The sequence below is a fragment of the Girardinichthys multiradiatus genome, chromosome 3, assembly GCF_021462225.1.
Source record: "Girardinichthys multiradiatus isolate DD_20200921_A chromosome 3, DD_fGirMul_XY1, whole genome shotgun sequence".
In the NCBI taxonomy this organism is placed as follows: Eukaryota; Metazoa; Chordata; class Actinopteri; order Cyprinodontiformes; family Goodeidae; genus Girardinichthys; species Girardinichthys multiradiatus.
The window spans coordinates 42,091,818-42,117,902 of NC_061796.1; the positions used below are offsets into that span (position 1 = coordinate 42,091,818).

At 37.6% G+C, this 26,085-nt stretch overlaps 1 protein-coding gene across 5 annotated transcripts in view; it reads right to left on the bottom strand.

The window, feature by feature from the left end:
- The window catches only part of sema6e (sema domain, transmembrane domain (TM), and cytoplasmic domain, (semaphorin) 6E), a 260,656-nt gene that overhangs the window by 205,121 nt on the left and 29,450 nt on the right, over positions 1-26,085 (bottom strand). For 3 of the 5 annotated variants that reach the window (XM_047360693.1, XM_047360699.1, XM_047360692.1), the window contains exons 1-2: positions 20,840-21,028; positions 1,376-1,469 (exon numbers count right to left, since the gene is read on the bottom strand). The gene's annotated coding sequence lies outside the window, so the exon portion shown is untranslated. Of the gene's footprint in view, positions 1-1,375; positions 1,470-20,839; positions 21,029-26,085 lie in introns of those variants that run through there. The other 2 variants (XM_047360694.1, XM_047360697.1) reach the window with 2 other exon arrangements.

Consider the following 26,085-nt stretch of genomic DNA (forward strand, 5'->3'; position numbering starts at 1 on the left):
ATACCAGTCAAACTGCTTATAACATTAGTACTATTTAAAGTGATTTTATTGTGATGCCAGATAAAGTGCCAGAGTCATCTGCGTTTTCTTCAGCTGTATGGAGCATGGAATAGTGCAACAATCCCCTCGACCACCTGTTGCTGCACACAGCCAGTCAACAGGCACAAAGATGGCTATAGCAATTTCTCTTGCTTGCAGGAAAGACAAATTCAGCTGAAAATATTTCCAGTTGCAAAATAGACATACATCAGGAAACAAAAGAACGCCTCTTGCCACACTTATTACAGTAATGCTGTTTAGCACTTTTCCTGAAACCTACTGCTAAACCTAGTAGTAAACTTATTCCAAAGTTTACATCAAGGTTGTGTGTTAAAATAAAACCAATTCAAACATTAAAACTGTAATAATCAATGTTGTATTATTTTGGCAAGAGGAATAATTGTTACTATTCTGGTTTAACTTAAATTCACTCTATAATTTTGTTTTAAATGTGGAAATTTCTGTGTTAATGTGAAGCTGCCATATTTTCTTTAAGGATAAACAGTGTGAAACTCTTACCAGGTCATGACTGTAGTAAATACATTCTTTCATCACTATCAACAACATATAATTAGTGACACACGATTGTAAGGAAAATCTATTTCTTATTTTAGTTGCGGTTGAATTGTCATGTGCTTACTTTGACAAGTGTGCTTTGCAAACAACAACCCCTAAAGTGTTCTTGAAGGTGACAAAGATTATAAACTATGGTGAGCAACAACTAAAATGCTTGGGTACATTTTTTATATTTTTGTACATTTTTATTAAATTAACCTATTCAGTTGCACATTTCTACTATTCTGAGTATGATATTTTTAAATAACTGTACAGTTTTGTTTTTATGTCATACTGTACAGTCTCTAAAGAATAAGAGACTGTACAATAAACACAGTCTGTAATTCTTACTTTCTGTTTTAATATTTTTACCTTTGTGTGAATCTGCATGCTTCCATTATGCCTGTTAATTTGCTGCTGCTACAGCTAAATTTCCCCACTGAGGGACAATGATATTTATATTCTATTCGATTCTATTCCTTCTCATAAAAAGCCAATTTGTTTACATATATTTCCTGTGTCTGACACAAATTTGTCCTTGCATGGAGGACACACACACACAATAGGAGAATAACAAATATTAAACGCTTTATTAACAGGCAAATCAATGACTTATTTTGCAAGGCTGCCTACTGGAGCATTTCTGTAAAGCATTAATTAATTAAAACATTTCTATAAATGTCTTTAGGGAGCAGTTATCTCTCTTTTGCATTATATTAAGTTTAATCTAATCTCCAACTTTTAATTATATATCATTATACAGAGTAACAGCAGCCCTTACCTTATAGCTTTAAAATAGTCTGCTGACTGCAGCTATCCGGCAGACAGGTAAGTTTCAGGGTTGGAACAGGCTTCAGATGCAGCTGTCTCTGAATCTGGTTAAAAAAAAAAGATGAGAATTACACTTGTGTGTATCACAGGCATAATGCTGAGCAGCTTGCAACTGATGCCACCTAAGACTCTGAACACAGTTATATTTCATTTTCTATCAAAGGATGCCAACTCCAGCAATGAATAACAATGAAACTCTATGAAGATCAATCACATCATTTTATCAAGAAAAAGCCATGAAAGACCATGTTAATGTGAAGCTACCTGGCTAAAACTCAGTGAAAAAAAGCATGTTTTGAGATGCTGAATGCATTTGCAATAAGTGAACCAAATCTTTTGACAAATCCCACTGCTCAAACTAGCCAATTGTGGTGATAGCATCTCAGCTCACAATCTGCTCTGGCAATCTGCTCCAAGAAAAATGTCTTCACCTTGCCAGAGCAAGAAAAAAACAAAGACTCCTTCAGTAAGATATAACCAATAACATGGCAACTCTTTGATAGCCAACATCCACTCTTAGTAAGTTCTCAGCTGAATTTTTGGCAACATCATGTGAAACATTTGCACACATGTGGGCAGTTTGTTGTCAAGATGTCCAATGCTCTACATAGAAAAATGAAATTGACATACACTGTCCAAGTTTCTGCAGATTCTCTGGCACAAAAGCTACAAACAAGATTACACAAATAATATTCCATAAAATAATCTGTATCAAAGTTTGAGCACTGGAAAGTTATTTATCTCCATAAGCAAAAATGCAGAGTAGGTGCAAAGGAGTTTTCAAGTTAATGGAATAAAACAAATACAAGCATGTATTTGGGCTGGAAATAAACAATGTGAGCTATCCTTTTCTAAAGCCAAAAAGCAAATTTGAAATGCAAAAGAATTCACACTTAGAAACTTTATTATGTACTTCACACATTCCTGAGGACAAAGATTGTTGGCCAAATTCATTGAGATTCCTGCAGATGTTGTAAAAAGTAATAATATGTTCCGAACCAAAATTTGGTTTTGATGAATGACATTTTAAGTATTTTTTTGACCCGGAAACCTGAGGCAGCATCTTCTAGACTGTTAAACTCTCCAGCTGGCTGTCACTTACTGGTGATGGTTCATTTAAGGTTACAGCAAAGCCTCCTCCACTCTCCACTTAACTCCCTTTTTACATGAGGCCCAGAAATGTTCCAGATAGAAAGCACAACCATGTTCTGTTTATCAGTAACTTTATCCTGGGTAATTTGATACTGTTAGGCATGTGTTCATTATTTTCTTGTTTCAACGGTTCAGGGTGTCTGTTCACCATTTATGGCAACTTACAGTACAAGCTGGAAAAAAGAACCAAAAAAAAAAACATCAAACAGCAGATAAGGCCTTGTGCAAAACAAATGCCGGTGCCAGTTCGACAAAAGGTCCAGACTGTAGTATCTCTGAAGCATTTTCAGTCTGCAGACTGCAAATTGCCTTTAAATTCAACTACATGGATTTAATAGGGAGTGCTTTGTAGCGCAGCTCAGAAAGGCTGTTGATGTAGATTACACCATATGCTAGTCTCACACAAGTAGTTATCTAAAAGATAAGGAGAAGGTAATCGGTTCATTTCTGGAAAAATTCGACATCACAAACCTCTCACATTTTCAAAGCATTGCGAGACAATGCGGGAAAAGCAGTCATCGTTTGGGCTAAAATTCATCTGTGGACAAAATGTATAGAGTGTTATGATTAGTATCCTTCAGGAAGCAATTGATCAAGTTCTAACCCTCAACTGAAGGAGTAATAAAATCAGCACTTTGATTCATTACTGTAAGGTTGGATGCTTGCTTTGCTTGATTGTTTAATTAAACACAAGCTTTAAACAACAGCATTTAGCAAAAAAACAAGTAGGAATATATTTAAGCCTTAAACTTGTGGAGTGGCTCTACTATTCTTTGCAATGCAAACAACACACTGGTGGTGGAAGAGATCCCATAGCATTTGTGTTTTCATTTTACAAGCAGAAGCGAACAATATGCAGTCAGAGAAATGAAGGGTAGAAATCATTAAACTGATAACCTTTGAAGACCATCTGAATAAACTGAATGAGCCTGGATGGTGGGCATTGGTTAGCATGAAGATTCTGTCCCTCCACACCCTCTCTCCCACCTCCTTTAGCCTGGCAGCATGTGGTTATCCAACTAAACCAGTAGCAGAAAGAGATTGCTGTAATCCAGGGTCAAACTTCAAGGTGCATGATCAGGGCTTAAGTCTTAGACCATCCATGAGCTCATTACTGGTATCAAGGTGTACCAAGACATTTAAAAAGGTTCCAGCTTTAAAAACCACAAAAACTTTATGTGAAACTGTTTCAACAGATGATTGAGATTTAGAAATATTTCCACTCATTAAAAACATAGTCAGTCATTGTGTAGAAGAAATACAGTTAGCAAGCTACAAGCAACAATTACAGGCTGGCTAACTGAGCAGGAAGCCCAAGAAGTTAAACAGCTGATATCAGTTTGTCATTGTAACAAACCACACACAGCTCAGGTGTGAACTTTAACCTAAAGAGTGGTCATTTTCAAGGTCACTCCAAATGGCCTTGTAACATAGATTTAGTCAAAGGGAACTCATCCATGCCAGCAGCAGCCCAGGATTTCAGAACAAGAGAGGTTGATAATGAACAAGCTGTTTATCTGGAGCTGGAAAACTCAACATGTGAGAGTATCTTGTAGATAAGACTTAGCAAAGAGTTTCATGTGGCGAAATCTTAGTTTGCCAGTTTCTCAATCCAGAAAGCTTTGACATAATCCTTAATCAACTGTAAATATTAATTATTTTTAATGTGATTGCTGTTATATTCAGGGAAGTGATGGAACGTTTGATTTGGGAAGATGAGGAAGGAATGTGGAAACCTCAGTCATGACATTGTTATTGTATGTATTAAATATATCTATGCAGCTTAGTAGAATCTCTCTAATGCACAAAGATAAACCTTGTTAAAGATAGATCATGTAAGCTATAGTTATCGTTTCCTGCACATGGGAATCAGCAAACACATTTTCCCCAAGTCCGCACACTTGATGCCCATGTGTGGTTAAGACAATTCTTGGGTTCACCCAAAATGAATTGCAATAACAAAATGTAGCCAAATAAGTCCACAATTCTTTCAGAACCTATTCCTGAGTTTCCGTTTTCATAATTGATGATTTTGAGCCATTGAACAATATCACATTGCAACTTTTGCCACCACACCAACCAGATGTGGATTATTTTAATTTTATTTGAACCCTGATTAAGTAGCTTTGTCAGATCAGTCTGTCGAGCAAACAGGTGTTCAGCTCAAAGACAAAATTATTATAGGAGAGAAACAAGTTTTATTAACATTATATGCTTTTGGGCTATTGTTTAACCAAACCCAAAAAGTAGTTGTAATTTGCTAAATAACAATCTGGATCAAGCACAGTCCAATACTGAAATAGTGACATCCTTTAATCTGATTTTCTTACTCAGTTATGACATTTTGGCTCTTTTAGTCAAAGCACCTGGATCTCTCACATCTTCCATTTCACACACTAAATATCCTTAGGTATGATGCCATGCAGCCAACATCTTCTGCATGTTGTGTAACATTAAAATAAAATAAAAATAAAAAGCATGCTAATTTAATATTTCATAATGTCTTATGGAAATTTGGCATTTGAACTCAACTAGTGAGCTTAAACTTAAGAATAAAATATTTGAAAAAAAGTCAAAGCTAACACAGAGAAGATACAAAAGTCTTGGGAAAACAAAATGAATATATATGACATGACTAAGGATTCTGTCCAAACTATACATTATGGATATTATTGTAACTTTGTGACTGTAAAAGCTTCTCCCAGTTTATATTAAATACACTCATTTTTTGTCGTCTGGTTTTCTAAGATGTGTTTCTAGAGGAAAAGCTAAACTACACTATCTAGTTTACCTTGTGATAACAAATAGCGTTCGTTGAATATTTGTGATTTGTAACAATATGGGAATAATAATAACAACACAGATGAAAATTACTTAATGACTATAAACAGTTAACTAATAAGTCCCATTTCAATCCTTTAGAAGTTTGCTAATGGAATGATAGATATAATAGTAAATGGCCAGCCTGGGCTTGTATTTAAACAAGTAATAAATCCTCCAGAGGAACTTTGGAGTGTGGCCTTTTCTGTCTCCCACCAAATGACTAACAGACACCACTCATGCCCTCTCTCCACTCAGCTGTCTGTTAAGTGAAAACATGTGGTCTGGTATCTTGTTTCAGCTAAAGTGAAAACACACACCCGCTGAGGTATACAGTGGAGCGGAGAAGTCAAACAAGTTGTGACCAGGAGCGTTTCCTCTTTCTTTGTGCCAAATTCACTTATTCCACATCTCCACAGGGGGTAAGGATAAGAGGTTTGACCCCCCCTTCCCTGGTACAGACTTAAGAAAAATCAATCAGTATTCAGGTCATGCCACTACCCTTAACACGAGACCTCTGACCCCTGCGGGAATCTCTTTAGAGGGAGGGACAGGGATTTGTCTATCGTGCCAGTGTCTGCTCCGTGTCTGACACTAGCAAAGTTCTCGGGTTGAGGGGAGGAGCGCAGCCTGACCCTGTCCACCTACGACACAATAAATCCAGCTAAGGAGTTCAACGTGGCCTGACCTGCAGCTGACCCCGTCTTTGGAAACATGGCTACAACTTCCAGCTGAAACTTTCCTTCGTGACATGTTTCCTTGGCTCAGGGGAAAAAAGGAGGAGGTGCTCAGGTTTTGTGGGCAATGTGTGCAAATTAATAAATTTACTCACTCGAGTTTCAATTCTCATCCAAACTGTTGGAAAGCCTTCTTTCCATTGTGGAAACTGGATGGGGGGGGGGGGTCAAAATTAGCATAGCATAATTACACTGGGGAAATTCAGGCTCCAAGGAGCAAGACATAACCTGTAATTTGCCATTGTGCTCCCTATGCAATTGACACTCATTCTATGACACTGGAGATAAATGTCGGAATTCCGGCTGTTAGTTTAACCGATGGTGCATTCAGAATGATAATAACCAGGGTCTTGAACATGTTCAATCTGATGAGCAGCCCTACAATAACTCTTCCCTACTTTTCCAACCCTCTTTGGGGTATTATCATGCTAATCTAGAGAAGAAGCTGGAAAAAAACTACATTTGAGTGAAAGAAGACGTTTAATGAGAAGAAGGGACCTCTGAAACTGTGAGGACACAAAAGAGGGTATTTTCAACCAGCTGCACCTGAGTAAAGCAGAGCAACAAATGGACACAGACATTATGCTGGGTGCTTAATTAAAAGAACATAGCCTAATTAAAAAGATCTTCCTGCTGAATAGACTGCCTTAGTTTAGTAAGTGACCTGGGTCTCCTGCACATGTCGGGCACAGACCAGTTAGCCTGTTTCTACTCTTACACATTTCATTTTCAAATCAGAGGGGCTCTGACTGAAGCGGAAAACACTGATGTGGAGCATGTTGGTGTAGGCCCGGCAGATCATTGTGGGGGTGCTGGTACAAGTTTAAAGACTGATCATTTCCTTTAGACAGTCAACGGCATTTGCACAACGGATCTGATTGAATGCCAATTATCTGCACAAAACACTGCTTAGAATTATGTCAACAGCAGATTTGTGAATAGACTTCCAGTCAGAGACTTCAATGAAAAATCAGTGTCATTTGTATTCTAAACAACTCAATAAAGTAGCTTCAAAATGCACTAAAACAACAGTATAAAAAACATCCACACACACTCTACAGTGCATCAATATCACATATCAAACTTTCCCAGCCATTTTTCTTTACAGCAACAGATAGTTTGTCCCAGCCAGAGCAAGCATAGGGTTACCGAGGTTAAAAGCGAATATGTTTCAGCAGCGCATCACCTGGAATGTGCGAAGCTTTATCTTTTTTTTTTCCTCCTCACAATGTTTTTATCTGGTGCAGTTTGCTGAAGAGGTAGGCTAACATCAGCTTGTTTACACTCCCTATTAATAACTGGTTCATAATTTGGCTCCTAATATATTTCAATGTGTTTTCAGTTAATAGTTACAACAAAGTTACAGAAAAAGTTATTTGTCATAAACTATGCAGCTTGCTTTATACATTATACAGTTTATTCACTGGTGTTTCAGCTGCTCTCTACTAGACAGCGGGAGGCACAGGACCGGTCACATGACACAGGCAGACAACAAGCTGCAGCAGCCAATACGGTCTTTATTTTACTGAAAAGTGAAATGCACTCGGAGGTTTGAAAAACGTTGCCCTTCTGATACATTTTCCTGTCTTTCCTCCTGTTTGACTGTCTAGCGCTGTGCCTAAGTGTGTTAATGAGCCAACTTTTTGCCACAGCCTGGATCAGCTTTACTTCATCCCATTTTTAATCAAGGTTGCAGACAATATAATTATCTGAATGAATTATGTTTAAACACAGTAAATTCCCAAAGAATACATACTAATAATTTTAAAATAACAGTCATATTTGGCATTCTGAATACTCAGGCTTTTGTGTTTGTAAATGCTTACATAATATGTGCTTACTTTTATTTTTTTATTTAGGTCATGCTGTATTGGCACTTCAAACATATAATTCAGACCTAAAGTGCAAACCATTATTTACAATTTATTGTGTGGTAGGCAAATAAATAACTAAATCAACCAGACATAAATGCAACATAACAAAAATGTTCTAACACCTTTATGATCTTTATGGTTATACAGAAATCCTCAGTTTTTATAGTTTCTGTAAAGCCATCTTTATAAAACTCAGTGTGTGTGTGTGTGTGTGTGCGTGCGTGTGTGCGTGTGTGTGCAAATATCTAAATTGTTGTAATCCGTGTCACACAGTGCACGATGTGGACAATCCCGCAGCACTTGGAACATATCTGAGTGCACTCTGCCAGCTAAAATGCAGCTCCATGAGTGGATCTCTATATCCTAGTCCACATGGAAAATTAGATCGGTCAGAGACCATGGTGAGCTGAGAACAGAGATGGCGGTTTACAGATTTCAGTCATGCCTGCAAAACAAAGGACTGAATTAAGAAGAATGAGAGAGCAACAAAGTGAGCTTATAAGAATTTCATATTTTCAAGATAACACTGGTACAGAACGTTCAAGACTTATGGTCAAACTGTAAAAGCATGATAAAACAAATCGTCCTAACAAAAAAGAACACGTTTTGTGAGTTTCGATGAGGCAGAACTTTAGAGACCTGAAGACAGAAATCACACAAGGAGAAAAAGTAAACAATGCCATGGCATCTAGCTGGATCAGGGTTTTATTGTGCAGTAAGCTGTCAGGATGCTGTTGTCACACCTAGAGCACATCAAAATAAATCTTGATGTAGAACTACAGTTAAGAAAAAGTGGAACATGAGAACATTTTAAAAAGTGATCTTTGCAGCTAAAAACGACATGTCAAGTTGGGCTTTAGAATAGCAGTTATGCAAACAAATACACTACACTATAAAGAGTCTGTATAGTTTTGAGTACACTTTTGTGAAAACGTAAAACAATGCATGCATCTCTGTCATGCAGAAGATCTTTTTTAAATTAGCCTCCGAAACCTGTAAACCCATGCAAACTACCTTTGTGTCCAAGCCTTTGAACTGGACTTTGTGACATTTCATTCTCCTGGTACCTGAAGCTACAGGCCAACACTAATGCACAAAGTTTCACTAGAGGGCCACTGTCAGCCTCAGACATGGCCTGAGTGTAAATGTGTGTTTTCACCCTTCTTCTTGTCACATTCTTCTGTCATTCACTTGTGACATTAAAGCAATAGTCTGGTCTGGGTTTTTGTTTATACACGTATGGTATTCATGCTGTCAATCACCAGCAACCTCCCCTCAGGGACAGATTAAGGAAATGGGGAGAATGTAGGAGGCAATAAGGAGGGAAAGATCAAAAAGAAGAAAAAAACAAGAAAAATTGATCCACACCCTGAGAATGCAGTCATCTTGTGTGATTTAACAGGATGCGTTTTGTTGTGTTTATGCATCTTCTCTTTCTGAAAACCGGTTTCCACCCTCACAGTAAATTAATAATCATGTTTTGTTGCATGAAGCAGCCATCCACATCACTTCAGGAACACAAAGACAGACACTTATACTGAATTATCTATCTGCAATTACTCTGAACCTGCTCAAATGTTTGGCACTTCCCAGTTTGACTCCAATTCAGTTCTATGAAAACCAATTTGACCATTGTCATTGTCAGCTTTTATCAAACCTTCAGAAACATTGTTTTCCATTATTTTACAAAATCACATTCACAACAACACAAAAATTCATGAAAACAACAATTACTTACAGTTTGAAAATCTGTTTCAGAACAAGATTTGCAATGCCAAGCAATCATAGCGTAGTACATGTGAACTTTAGATTCATTTTTATTAATCCATTACCTAATATTAGGCATTAGGCATTGCATTGATTTATCACTTTTCTATTTTTCTTACTGTGATGTTGGCTTGGCAAATGGCAGTTTATATTATTATATTTATTCTATGACAGCAATAGTTGTTTATAAAAGAGGTGATGCAAGATATTGTAACAATAAAATGGTCCAATGTTTCTCACCGAGGTGAAGGTCATTCCATACAGTAAAAGCACTATCCAGATGCAGCTAGCACATCTTTCTCTGACAAAGAAAAGTTAGTTTTAAAAAGGCCCCACCTGTGTGAACGTATAATGGTTCCTAGACGGAGGCACTAGCAGGTTTTGGGTTAAAGGTAAAACAAGATTTTACAAAGTTAAATAAACGTTTAAGCTAAACCCTCCCTCTGTTTATAGTCCTTTAAAAAAAGATGGAAGAGAAAGAATAGGGCTGATCACAGTTTTCTCCAGCAGTTTGAAGCATAGAGTAATGCAGCAATCCCCCTCCCCCACATGTTGCTACATAGTAGCTGAATAAAAGTAGCTACAGTACTTTGCTAACAAGAAAAGTCAAATAGGCTGTTTAGAATAATTTTCAATCCTGACAAATACAAAAAGTCAGATGTGGAAACTAAAGGAGTGCCACCCATCACTCTTATTAAGTTGTTACAATTTTAAAAAGCACAGCTGGAAGCAGCTAATCTTATAAGCAGCCAATGTTGGGCTCTACTTGACTGATCAACCTGCTAACACAAGTCACACTTACCCACACTTACTTTGTATTGATAAAAATAGCAAAAACCTTTATTGTTCTGTACAAAAAAGACAATGTATGTGGACTTCATTTAATCAGTTCCAGCTCAAACTCTAAACCACACAGGACCCTGAACTCAAACTCTATGCTGACTAGTGGTAGTAAGTGGGAGTGGCTGCAAGCACCCGGTTAGAATCCCACAGGATGATTCTTTGGCTCTCTGAGCAAGACCGTTAGCCCCTTATGCTGCTACCCACTGCTCCCATAGCATTCTTATGGGATCCCTGCATCCCTCTTAAATGTAGAGGACAAATTTCACTGGAAAATACAACTGCAAAGACAAATAAAAAAAAGATTACATTGTTATAATTGTGAAACAATTCAAGTATTTAGGAAGCGCCCGAAAAATGAGTGGTTTCAATGCTTATTTAGCGATAAGACAACCTTAGACAAAGTCAACAGGGTAAACCACAACATATGCACTACTCGTACTTGATATATAAACACACACTGTTCATAAACTATAAAACTCCCATTTTTCCTTCAAAACAGACCAATTTAACTTTTATTTTCGACCCTTGCACAACCTTTAAAACTACTTAAAAAGGAAGCACCTAGAAAAGTCAAACCTGGACTGAATTGTTCTACACAGATTACAGGTTGGAAAAAAAAAACAGTGTACAAGATATGAATCCATCACTCTGTTACAAAAATAGAAAAGATAGAGCATTCTCAGATAGAACATTAAAATCTTGTGTATTGTCCGGTGAGCTGAAGTTTGAGAAATTGCAAAAGTTTTAGTTGCGGTCAAAAAGTCTTTACTGTAAGCAGAATGTTTTCTATTTATTTAAGTGCTACTTTAAAAATGTTGGTTTTGTTTCTTTCCCTCGGTGCAGAACAGTTCAAAAAAACTCTCCTGGTGCAATATGAGGAGCTAATTTTAACTCCAAACACACATCCACACGCATAGCTGCAGGGGTGAGTCAACACTTGGTTAATAAACCGACACACACACACACACACACACACACACATACATATATATTACTGGAATGGTAGGGGTTCATGCTACCAGAGAAGAGAAGGAGGGGGTGGTATGTTTTACTCAAATTGGACCACTGCCCGGTTTGGGTTTCTTTAACATTAACTGAACCCCCCACCCCACGCCCCCGATAACCCCACTAAAGACCGCTTTAAAAATAGCCTCAGTTTGATGGAAAACAGCCTGTAGTTCTGGGAAATGGAGGAAAATGACTGTGCCATTTGTAGGCGAGTAGACTTATCTCAGTCGGTGTCCAAGCCAAATATTCACCGCACATATGGTGACCACTAATATGTACACCAAAAATAGCGTGCAAGCTTAAGTGCCAATTGAAGGAAAGAAAACAACAACAACCCGCATCAACCCAAAAGCACAGGCACAGGTAAACCACTTCTTATATGCACATATTAGATTCCATTTCTGAATTCAACATGTTCTAGGTAAAATCAAAAAGCCAATCTAAGGTTTGCTCTCAGAAAAATCTGCCCCAGTATAATGAAATTAATCAGATGAAACACAAGGGGTTGAATATTCTTTCTGAATTTCCCGAGTAAAGAATTAACTAAAAACTTCCAAAGTTTGACTTTTAACCTTAAAATGTGAAGAAGGAGCGAAAGGATCAAAGTATTAATATACAACAATTAGGTTTCTGCCTGTCTGGATAATTTGGAGATCAAATACAGGCGTCATGTTACACTGCTAACAGAACAGCCCATTTAATTTTAGAGAAACGTGAAAACTCTCTAGGCAGGGGGGGGGAAATGTATGCACACTTAAATTAAAGATATTAGAAAATATTAAAGGTAAATGTGGAGCAGCAGGGGTGGGATATAATGGGATCTTACCAGGTGAACCAAGCGGCTTTGAATAAATATGACAAAATAAAAGAAGTGCTTCTCTTACGTTTTTAATTTCCTGCTTCATTTCACCTTTCAGGGCTGTAAAAATCCCCATTTGCGTTAATCAACAATAATACATGACCACAAGCCAGAATTACTTTTACAGACCTGCCCTGCCTTGCAAATTAAACCTAAATGTTTTAGACAAACCAGAAAAGAGAAACTTAAAAACAAGATATTGTTACATTTTGAAGTGGCACTAGGACCTCGTTCTGTTCTGCAACAACAAATGAGTCTTTCAAACTATTACCATAAATCTGTATACTATTTATCAAAAGCCATTTTGATAATATGATAAATTTCAAAATAACGAGGTTAATTTCTTAAGCCTTTTTTTACTCATAAACTATTTCCACCAGCAAAATAACACTAATTGTTTCAAAAAGCCTTGTTTCCATTGCAATTACCAATAATTAAAGGTACTTAAGAGAATGATGATTATTTTTTCATTTATTTATTAAGGAATGACTTCAAAATAAATCTTCCCTCTGTGGTTAAAACTATACATCTACAATGAACATGTTTCCAAACTGAACACATTAAATGTTAATTATCAGTTATTATTGGGCTTTAATTATGTTTACACTGCTTATTAATCAAGTTCTTCTTAAAGGGGTTAATCAAGGGCTGAATGCAGTGTTACTTTTGTTTCTACTGAGTGGGCACAAAATGCAGAAAAAGTCCAAACATTCTCCTTAAAACTGATTGTTTTGTATCATCAGCTGAATAAAACTGAAGCAGGCAGCATTCATCCAAGGAAGAGAAGGAAAGAAACGGTATTGCTTTTTGCAGCTGTATGACTAAAAGACATCACTGAGTTTCTGCCCTAATGTTTTGACATTTCAGGCATTAAAAAAGCTGACAATGAAAATAAAATAAAAGGTAACAGCTCTAATTTTATTTGTCATTATTTCCTGATTGGTGTATTTAATGCTCCTGGAACATAGAAGCAGTTGACAAAACAGCAGACAAAAGAACAGAGGAGATCAGATTTTTGCTGCAGCTGTAACCTACAGGATTAATGCTTTCAAACCCCTTAAAACTAATTTTTGTTCTTTGGCATTTAAACCAAACCTAATTGTGACAACTTTAAATTTCAGTTGTACCATATCCTCTGTTTAATTCTATTTAATTACTGCTATTTTATATAATTTTATTCTCTTTTTGTGTCATTTTAGTTGCAGAATCATGGATATTGTATTTGCAGAACACTTTGGTCAACTTCTAATATTTTTAAATATGTGTTGATAAATTTGAATTAAAGATTGAAAGGTTCTGATGTTCAAAGTGAAAAGAATATGCCACAGAAACAAACATAGAGAAACAAGTTCTGAATTTAAAACTAGGTCAGTTTTCTTGGGAGTGAAACAGTATATGGATTCTAACCAAAACTATCCAGTTCAGCCCTGTTGATTCAGTACAAACATGTACCAAACACATACAGCATTGTTTTATGTCTTAACACATGCAGAATGTTTATGAGCGGAACTATGTGTGCGATGTAGCGCAACTTTAAAAAGTGACACCAAAACAAAAGAGAGGACTTCCAGCTATCACTAAAACCTGCTATTTGAGAACATTAGGGTTTCTCATACAGCTACAGTGGAGAAAAAAAGGTGGTTTGAACCAAAACTCTGTCAGCATAAGCATTTTTTAACAGCAATAAGGCATGTTCTCTCTCTGCTGAATAACTCACCTGTAATAATATGAAGCTGAATGTAAACATCACTGATGCTGGACAAAAATTAGTCCAGCAGCCTGCAGCATTGAACCAGTCCAAAACGCTGGACAGCATGAGATGCAACAACACAATGGTACCGTCGTGTGGAGTCCCTCTGGCCACAGTGGATTTCCCCAACAGGTGGGCTTTTATGGTGCATTCAAATACATCTTGTACACAGGATTTCCTAAATATTAAAACAATTTCAAAGTGCTTAACAGTCTTGTTAAAAATGCTAAACAAAATTGACCCTTTTCAAGTGGTTTTATTGTTTTATAATCCATCCATCCATCCAACCATCCATCCATCCAACCATTCCATCCATCCATCCATCCATCCAAACATCCATCCATCCATCCAGTGCCTATACCTGCTTATCCTTTAATAACGTTTTTCTCCAGTCAGTTCTATGGTGGCCACTTTTTATCTGTGTCTCTTAATTGAAGCGAACTGAAATCGTACTGAACCGTGACTTTTAAACCAAAGTATGCACTGAACTAACGCGTGACTTTTGTGTAGTGTTACACCCCTAGCTTTCACTTATTTAATAAACAGGGACAAAAATGATTTTTCAGTATTTCATCTGCCAATCAGATGCAATTAGTGCTGTGACTAATGACTATTTTGCTAATTGATTAATCCAGGTTTTTTTTTTTGTTTGTTTTATGTTTTTTTGGCAATTGACCTGACAATTTTTATTTTAACCAATTAATAATCGGATATCAAAAGATGCTTAATTTCAGATTTTTTACAGTATTTGAACCAGATGAAGCTAAAACTATTCCACTTGAGGAGTGAGGGTTAGCATGCAAAATGTATATATTGTTTGCACAATTTTGGCTTAGTTACTGTTCTAAGTGGGTTGTTCTTTCAGCAAATGGCTTGTTGAGTCTGTATACTCCAGTTAATGTTTATTTAATCACTAAATTAGTTGACGATTATTTCAATAATCACATAATCATGATTATTCCAATTAATTGTTTCAATTCAGTAAATTTACCATTTATGAGCAATGTCAGGATGATTGGTACATCACCAACTATATTTACATGTTCCAAATCACAGTGCAACCCAGCAATAACAAACAAAAAAACTATGCCAAATGTTCATTCAAAGAGCATGCACCAAATACAGAGGTGGTGAAAGGCTGCTGGAGTCTGGTAGGTCTGTCCTGAGAAATACGCTCTGGCACAAAGATGGATGGTTACATTTTCTCCAGAAAAAACAGCAGTTTGTTAGTGGGGGAGCCGGAAAGTAACTGGGCTGTTAGCACAAAGTTGTGATAGCCACAGTAGCTGAACTGGCAAAGAAAATAACTTCACTAGCAAAAAAGAAAACTTCACAAATTGAAAATCCAAGAAAAACGATCGTTACTGTGCCGCCCACACTGTTTGATTGAGAGCCAATCTCAGTGAAATGAAGCGCAGAAAACACTCAGCAATAGGGATGGAAATGAGCACTAAAAAAAGCATGATGCTCTGAAACTAATATGCTGTAAAAAAAAAGTTGTTAGAAATATACTTTTTTTTTATACAGTGCTTACATAAAAGAAAATTCACAAATGAAGCACATAGGATGAAAATAGCATGAAGAACAAAGGCAAAAGAAAAAGGACTAAAGTGTAGGGTTTGTCCTGAGAAAGTGAACTTGAAACATTCACAACGTGAAATGTTTATTTACAAGTAATTAAAAATATATGCCCCAGTGTCTTGCACAGGTATTTATTTTCCTTTAACATTTTCACCTTTTGTTACATGTCCTGTGCTATTTTGTGTTTGGTCTGTAACATAAAATCCACGTAAAATACATAATAATTTGTGATTGTAATGTGGCAAAATGTGAAAAATCTCAAGAGGTCTGAATACATTTTCCTGGCACTGTAAATGGCATTTAGATGGGAAGACTAGCCTAGTTTTTTATTGTTCGTTAATTTTAAGAAAACAAGCTGACATTTAAACAAAACATTGTTGGAATGTTTAGCAAGCCTACCAAAATGAACAAATGCCCCCAAATATGGATTGATGCAACTTGAAGTTATTCAAACATCTAAAGCTGCACAAAAAATGTCTTAAACAACAACTTTTACCAGATTTTCTTCAGCTGTACGGACCACCCAGCTGTGATTTCAATATTAGCCAGATCACTCTATAAATTTCATTGCTAAGAACAGCTAAAGGGGACAACAGTGATTTAACTTGCTATATTGTGAATAACCTTTGATAAAGAACAAACCGGCTGGTTATACGCAACCAGGTTACAACAAGCATTTTAATTAACAGAGCATATCTACAGAACAGATCATTAGCAGGAATTTGTGGATCAAGGTTATTAACGAAGACGCATTTCTGCAAACCATTAAGCAAAGATCTAACATCAGATAGAGTTGAAATAGAGGTAAAGCTGTGTTTCTTTGTATTTTACAGTAGCAATTAAGTCTGGTGTGATGTCTTAATTATCCTAAACTGAAAAGATTGTATTTATGCTACACGGTGTTAAGTTTTTAGAAATAAGTTTCTTTCAAGGAGCTCTTTTGTAGTGCTTCTTTAAATACAGCCTGCACCAGGTGAAGCTGTAGCACTGTTGCCTCGCAGAACTCAAGGTCTTGGGTTCGAACCCTAGCTGTAGACGATCTTGTGTGGAGTTTGCATGAGTGTTTTTTTCATACACTACAACTTCCTTCCTTCCTTTTTTTGTTCATAAAACTAACTTGGCATTGTTAATATGGCATTCTAAATTGCCATTAAGTGTGAGAGTGTGCATGGTTGTTTGTGTGTGTCTCTGTGTTGTCCTGTGACTGCTGGAGATAGGCAACAACTCCCCAATGACCCAGCAAGGATTAAGTGGCAATAGTAAATGGATGGATTGTTTCAATGCTACCTAGTAGTATTACCCCAACTCCAGACTTATTCATGCAAAACCATGCATGTCTCAACATTTATGTAAGACAAAGGAGAACAAAAACCTTGAAAAGTCATATGGCTGTGTAGCTTTCAATTTTTAAAGATACTTTTACTGGCCAGTAGTCCCTCTCAGTCTTAGAAATATAAATCTTGGGGAATCTGCTGAATTTGCGCGCTTTGGGTTATATGCTCCCCTCTAATTGCTGGAGTCTATCCAGTGTGCTCCATGAAGCCCATAACCAAACAGTCACAAAGTGTTTCTGCTCGCTGCTTGTGGCCTTGGTGGGTTGGCAAGCAAAACCCAAGTTCATGTTTGACAAGGGGTTAATGTTTCAGAAGAACAGTCTGGTGAAACCACAAAAAGACAGCCAGTCTGGATGGACGGACCGAGGGCTGTCACTTGTCCATTTTGTGGTCCGCCACGTCCCTCCTCTTTTTCTATCTCACCCCTCTAGCCTTTCACTGAACTCTGAAGCTTTCCTCCCGTAATTTACACGCTCATCAGCTTGACTGTAATTTGCAGTGCAGGAGGAACCCACACCAGGACCACAGGAGGGATAAAGCTACACGCCTGTTTTTGGAATCAAATGTAATTACAATTCTGCCAAGGCTTCGGATTGCACCAATGGGAGGGATGACTGTCAGTACTTCATTCACTGCCCGCATCAACAACAGGAAATCAGATGCAACACACCTGGCACCATCTTTTACATGTGTGTCAAAGCCAATCTATAAATGAACTTTAAAAATCAGGCACACTGATATACCTGGGAAATTCAGAGCGCCAGCTCAGCAAAATGAAAAACTTAAATTCAGGCAAAAAAAAGAAGTTGTTTCCTCTCAGTTGAAGGACCAGTTGGAAAAAATATCAAATCTACATTCAGTAAGAGCAATGATGGAAGAGCCACATGCCATGCTGCATAAGGCATGAGACTGTGCATTTGTTACACCTCATGCAACATGTTAATGGGATTTCTTCCCAGCTGTGGCTTCAACAGACCTTGAGGCCGAGGCCCGGTGGTCTCAGCAGATAGTTCGAACTGGCCTGTGCTGTGTCAGGCTGGGATTATGGATGACAGGGAGCTTGCAGGGCTGACAGGTAATAATTCACTCCCCAGGGGTCCCACACCCTTCGCTGGTTACAACACAACCAGCCAGGAAAGGGTGGAGATGCTGAGAGAGGGAAAAAAAAAACCTTAAAGTGCACATCACCATAACCCACTCACCTCCTCTCTTTCCTCTCATGCCCTTCAAGAAGCAAGACTCTCCCTGGCAGCACAGTTGCCACGGGTAACCAGCCATTATCAAAATGAAATATGAGGTGTCACAGACCAGTGCCGCTCTCAGGTGCAGGGCCAAACAAAGTCCCATATGTTGTGGATGAGGAGGTGGGGTGGAGGGGATTGAGTTAACTGTTGCTTCCTGAAGCACAGCATTGCACCAACCCATTCTTTAGACATCAACAGTTGCGGATGGTGGTCGGAGATATGAAACACTTCAGACAAATCACTGTTGTTAAGGTGGCACGACAACAGCCTAAAATCTATCCTCCAACACCCTCAAGTTCCCCTGAGCACAGAATGGGAGGGGAAATGAGGATGAGTGCAGCTATAAAGCAACTTCAAGTGCTCCTGGGGAGAAAATGTTAAGTGTCTTTATCCATTCCTCTGAAATAATGCTTATTTTTTTCTTTTTAACCGATCAAAGCTGCAAAATAAGTGAGAGTGTTGCCCTTATATCCATAGACACGGTTACTGAACACTTCATCTTGACAATGAAAATAGTCAAACTGAATGTCCCCCAAGGGCCAGAGCTCTCAGCCTCTGGTTAGAAGCCTATTTCAACCATCATTACCCTGAGGACCATTAGGAGGATGCCATCCGCACATATAGGGTCCGTCATTTCAAACTAAAAGCAAATGATAAAATGGAAATCGGAAATAAAATTACACACTGGGCTAAATGCATCATTAACCACGCAAACTAAGCGACAAACCTATCAGGGCTCCGGGAATGAGAACTGGATGAGGAGAAAGCAATTCTGAGCTGTGATGAGGAATGAATGCAATACTGGGTACTTGGCACTTTCTCACATTTATAACCAACTCATTGGTCAGCAGAAAGATATTTTCTACAATGATTATGTGTGTAAGCGAAGGAGAAACAAACAGGATCGCCCAATACCGGGTGTTGACAACCACCACAAACGAGAGCTGAATGTAGATGGGTCTGCACTATTCATAGTGCAAGTGGGAGCACAGACAGACCTGCTGGTTGAGAATCAGGCAACACAGGAGCATCCCACTTGCCCTGCATGGAAGCAGTACTCCTACTTGTCAGCACACCAGCTACATGTCAAATAGAATAACCTGAAACCACACTGCAATACTCTCAGAGCAGCAAAGAGTGCAAAGTCATTGTACAAGTTTGGTAAGAAAACTGCAAGCCATGAGTGCCAACACCCCCTCCCCATCCTGCAAAGTCATTGCAGCAGCTGAGAGGATAGGGACAGCGCTAAACCAAAGAAAGTCACAAGATTTGACCACATGGACACCACTTAAACATCTGACCAGATAAAGAGCATTTGGAATTTGCAATCTTCTGCTCATTTAGAGCAAAGTTGAACAGATTTTCAAATGCTTGGAAAACTTTTGCGAGGACAGGGCTGCTTTCGGGTCAGAAAAGAAGATTAATATTAGAAACAGTAGTAATGAAATTTGTCCCAGTTGTGCAAGGGCGAAATGTATTTACTGTTGAATTGTTCTGAGCCTCAGCTGAAACTAAAAACCCACTGCGGGAGATGAGACACCTAATGAACAACAGGCTCAGACAAATCAAAGCCCCGTATTTCTGCAGAGAGCAACTGCGATGCATCTATTACAAGATAAATAACCACCAGCGGCTTCGAGGAATTTAACAATGAAAAAATAACAATAATAAAAACAAGATTTTACATCTCTGTGTGCATTTTAGCGAGATCCAACACAGGCTGCTGTTAAACTCTGTGTGCAGCAGCAGAAACCTGTTAGATTAGAACAATGAGCTCATCGCTTCCCCCTAGAGATTCTGGCATCGAGACTAAACTGCATGATTTAAGAGGCAAAATGTAAGCGAGATGGGAGTTCGCTTTCAACACAATATAAAACAGTTACGCAATGATCGCGTTCAGCCAGACTGATATGTTTACCTCACCTTTTTTTACTGTCATATCTGTGTGTGTTTTGCACAAGTTATCAAAGCTTTCTTGAGGAAATACACAGTTGTTTAGGTTAAAACAGTCTCCCAGGCAAAAGGCTACCCATTGAGACATGCTGGCAATAACTTGCAGAGACTATTGCTGCAATAACATGATGGTCTATGAAAAATCAAGTCTAAGTGAACACACTAAAATGCATTTTTTTAGAAATTTATTAAAGAGGATTGCAAAAGTCTACCCGACCCTAGCTGGGAGAAGCTTACAGAAATCCTGCAATTCGATCTGGGTGCAAAAGAATGACTGGAGAGCAGGGAAAATACAACAAAATAACAGCGCCTTTAACTTGGCGGGAGTTCAACAATTTAAGGTTATGTTGTTTATTAGCACTTAATGCATCCAACATACTGCAGTAACAAATCCTCTGTGCAAAGTTAGAGCATCCTCAGAGTCTTCCACAGAGTCAGCTCAGCTGAGACAGCATCGCTCAGTCCCCAACTAGAAAACCAGGCAGCTCTCACCTTATTGTTTCCACGGTACTTCCACTGTGGCAAAGTGTACGTTGTAGTCTTTCTATAAGGTCGCAGAAACGAAAGTAAGTCGCACTGAAGACGAAAACGAAGGGCTGTTAATGTAGAAGCTATTTCTTTTCGGAAAACAGTTGGTATTCCCAGAGCGCAACGGCTGAGAAAAGGCGCCCCACACTGCTGTGACAGGACTGGAGCCAGTCTGACTGGAAATCACAACACTTCAGCAGCCACAGAGGCCACGCCTCTTCGCTTCACTCTGACAACAGCTCCAACCAATCACAAAGCACCTTCAAAAACGCTCTCCGCTGCGATTGGCTTCAAGGATCGAAAATAGAAGTACAGCCGGGCCCAATACAGCTCACTTTTCTTCCAGATGTTGAACGCCTGAACATCAGTACAACTGTAAACCTGAAGAGCCAATCAGAGCGCAGCACAGGGTACACAAACTCAGTTTGACCTCACGGAACAAATCGGATCTGCGTAAAGCACTATTAAAGTCAAAGGGGTTTCTTGTAAATCACCGTTACATACAGGTACATCTAAAAAAAAAAAGGAATTTCATGAAAAAGTTCAACATTTTTCCCACTCATTTCAGAAAGTGAAACACATAAATTATATAGATTTATTACACACTTGGTGAAATATTTTGAAGACAATGGCTGACACATAATGAAAACCCAAAATTCAATGCCTCAGAAAATTACATGAGATCACCCAAAAAGGATATTTTAAACACAAATGTCAGACTTCTGAAAGTATGTGCATTTCTATGCATTCAAAGCTTGGTTGGGCTTCTTCTTGCATGAATTACTGCATCAATGCGAGTGGCACACAGGTATTCAGTGTGTGGCTCTGCTGAGATGTAATGGAAGCCCAGGTTGCTTTACAAGCGGTCTTCTGGTCATCTGCATTGTTGGGTCTGGTGTTGACTGTGGACCTCAGAAAATCCATTGGACCAACACCAGCAGCAGATAACATGAAACCCTAAATCATAAATGACTGTGGAAACTTCAAATTAGATCTCAGGAAAAGTGGATTCTGTGCTTCTTCACTTTAGATTCTGGGACCTAAATGATTTGGAAACTTTAGTTTCAGCTGAAAATAGGACTTTGGACTACTGAACATCAGTCCAGTTCTGTTTCTGTAAGACATTTGTGGCTGTTGATGTAAATTTTCAAATGGATTTTTCTTTACAATCCTCTCAAGGTTGTGGTTATCCCTGGCTAGTGTACCTTTTCCTACCACACTTTTTTCCTTCCACTCAACCGTCTAATAATATGCTTTGGTACAGCACTCTGTAAACAACCAGCTTCTTTAGCAGTGAGTTTTTGTGGCTTACGCTGTCAGTCACTGTCTCCTGGACATCTGTCTAGTCAGCATGGTTGTAAAGCCTACTGACCCAGACAGAGAATCCATGCAGAGACTCAGGAAACATATATGCAGGTTTTAGTTAATTAGCTGGTTAGGGTGTGATACCATGAGTTTTCAATATTGAACCTTTCACAATATTCAAATTTTCTGAAACACAGAATTTGGGTTTTTCATTATCTGTAAGCCATAATAATGAAAATTACAAGAAATAAAGGCTTGGAATAGTCCACTCTGTGTGTAATGCATGATTCTAATATATAACTCTAACTTTCGGAAATGAGGGACAAAAAAAAATAACTTTTTCATGATGTTCTAATTTTTTTGAAAGTACCTGTATTTAACATCCAATAGTGCCAGAATGAATATTATTAAGTAAAAATACTAATGCTGACAACAATAATATGATTACTAATATGTCAATAATAAATAAAAACTGGAAACCAATGCATATTGTCCATTAATCATTAAATATTTAATTGGGGTCAAAGATTGTTAGCTAATACCAATTATAGTCTGCAAAAAAGCTTTAAATGTCATTTATTTTTCTTAAGAAGAAATGTTTTTACAGGATATCTCAGGTTCATTTTAAATAATGTCTCCTCTGTTTATTTAAAAAATATATATTTTCATGGTAACATCGACTTAAATCTCTAGTTGATTTCTGTATAAATGTTCACCAACAAATGTTGACCAACAATAAGCACAGAATGGAGGAATGATGGTTTCTCTTAGAACAATGTTTCTCCTGCGCTTGTTAGATACTTTGTTACTGATGAGAGGACAATAAGAGAAAAAGTATGCAGTTGTTAGCTTGTTAGCTGGACTTTAATTTGTAATAACAGAAACCTGAGTTTGATAATGACAACGTTTATATTAGAAGAGTATTTTGTTCTTATGTTACTTGTCAACATTGTCAGTCAGTCAGTCAGTCATTTTCTACCGCTTCTTCCATAGTGGGTCGCGGGGAAGCTGGTGCCTATCTCCAGCAGTCTATGGGCGAGAGGCGGGGTACACCCTGGACAGGTCGCCAGTCCATCGCAGGGAAACACACAAACATGTCAACATTGTTTCAGATATAGAATTTATTTTCTGAAAAACCATGCTTGAGTGACTAATAATTGAATCCAATTCAGTTTTTTTATGCTTAAGCAAATTTAAAACAAATATCGCTACAAACAAAACCGTCTGTAATGGAAAAGGGAAAGTTTCAATAGGATTTTACATACTACATCATAAATGCATCTCAATACAAAGGGTAAACCACCAATAGTGTTGAAAATATGCAGCGGTATGGAAGTCCAGCTTAAGGTAGGATTTTGAAATAATTTTTTAACATAGGGCAGATCAAGAACTACCTTTGTTACTTCAAAATAAGAGTGTAAAACAGATAAAGTCACACTTCTTCACACTCCAAAGATTTAAACCGATACAATAAATGATTGACATATTGAATTATTTTATAATCAAATGTAATATAACATTATTTGTAATCCATTTATTTTTTATTTTATTGTAATTATGACATATGTAAATACGTATTCTGTGCATAAATTGAATAACTTTCTGCAAGTTGAACAATTTAATGATATAATTTCTTTATTAGCAGCATTACATTTTATATACAGCAGTATTGAAAATGTAAAGTCATTGCTTTTATTTTGTTGAAAAGTCAGGCTTCTTGATAAATGCTTTTTCAGGTGGTCTAAATATTCCATTAAGGTTTTACAACATTGACTACCATTTTGTTCAGTACAAGATCACTTACAGAAAAATTTGGTTCTATTTATGAAGGTACTTAACTCTATCCTATGAGTTATTTAGACACAAGGTAGATAACTTTGACCAGAAAACAACATTTGGATTTTGAGAGGCATTCTGTAAACAACTGGTCAGAACAATCAAAACTGTTCCAATTTATTCTAGCTGGATCTGTGCAAATACCAAATTTGATGCATCAATTTATCAGGCGCCTTCCACTTATCAAAAATTGGGTCATAGTATGACAAGTCCATGACTTAAATCCATACTTTCCTCTGACCAGTGACTCTCTGCAGGTCATTGTTAAGGAATTCCAAGGCTGTTGTACCCATCGGCTGTACTTCTGCTCCAAACTGAGGCTGCCTCTTATTAGAACCAACTCCTTTGTCCCCACAGCAATCTCTCTTATTAATGCAAGAACACACAAAAGGTAATTGGGTTGGAAGTTTGGTATTGACATTTTTGAATACCGTTTTTTAATTATTCATAACGTCTGTAGTTTTTTTTACATATAAATGTTTATACCACATTGATCAATCTATTTCAGGTATTCTTTTTTCTTTCTATTCTGTTTGTTCAATGCGACTTCAATCAACTTTAAAAGCTACAACAAACAAGCCTAATGTTTTTTTGCATGACAAATAACTTGCCAGAAGTTTTGTGTCAGCCATGTTTTGCCATATTCAGCCTTGTTTGTGCATTGTAATACACTGTACATTTAACTGCAAACCACCTCTTCTACAAAATGACACAAAATTACTTGCTTGCACTCTGCATGTCCTCTAAATTGAAACAGGTGAATGAAATTTGAAAGGCAGGGACAAAGTGCATAGACAGCAGTTAATCAGTTGGCAATAATGATGTGTGGTACACTGCCAGAAACACTAATGAGACACCTGTGCAGATATGCCAGAGCCGAGACATGGTCTGACTGCATCTGTGTTCGATGATAATCTGATAGATGGACACAACCTCCCTGACTCATTCATCCTGAGCTTTCATCTTTTGCATTGCTTTTGCAGTCAGTCTCTCCTGTCAAAATGCTCCTGAGTTATGCAGCAAAACAGTTCCAGTGCCCCTGCAATGAATATGAAATATCACCTTGTTGGGAGTCAGGTAGATGAAAAATGCAATTACCGTTTGCTGATTAATATTTTTTCTTTTGGGTCAAGAAGAGGGGAAAAACAAATTCAGTTAGCAGTGAAAACCCCAGCAGTTTTCTGGTAGTGTACGACTGCCTGCTATTTCTAGGCATTTTTCAACTGAGGGAAAGAATCAAACCAAAAGACAATAATTCTGAATTATGTTTTTTAAATTTCCATCTACATCTGATATAACCTTTTTAAAATTTCTGAACTTTAGAGAGTAAGAACTTAACTTTACTACCCAGTGTATCTATTTAAACCTATATGGCCAATCAATAATATGTTTAAAGTATGCAGGAATTTCTAAAAAGTATCCATCCAGGGTCACTAAGTGGTAGTAATGCTGACATTTACCACACATCAAAATAGAAAAGATGATAAGCTAGGCTTAGCTGGTGATTTACCCAAAGCATGTGTAGCTTCTCCTTTAGACATTTGCCAATTTATCTCGGTTATTCATTTTTAAGCAGACAACTTGAGTTTAATTGTGGCAGTTTAGAAACAGTTTTGTGAGACTGCTGCCATGTTTCATATCTGTAGCACCAAACAGTATAAAGCATAAGTTATAGGGCAGGTTGTGATATCATATTTTTTTACATAATTCCTGGAAGTATCCACAGATAAACTATGTTGGATTTTCAAAGCCTTTAGAAATCAACATTTTTATCAATAAAAACGCATGAATTAGGTGTGCTAATGCATCGGGATATGTCCACTTAGCAATTTAAATATGCTTTGTGTTTTTAAATTATGATGAATAAATGTAGAGGCAAAGACAGGACTGACAGAAGGGAGAGGTGGAGATCAAGACATCAATTGCACTCTCATGCCCCTCAGGCATAACATTATGACCAATAATAGGTGAAATGAATCACACCGATTATCTCTTTATCATAGCACATTTTAGTGGGTGGGTTATTTAGGCAGCAAGTGAATATTTTGTCCTCTAAATTGATGCGTTAG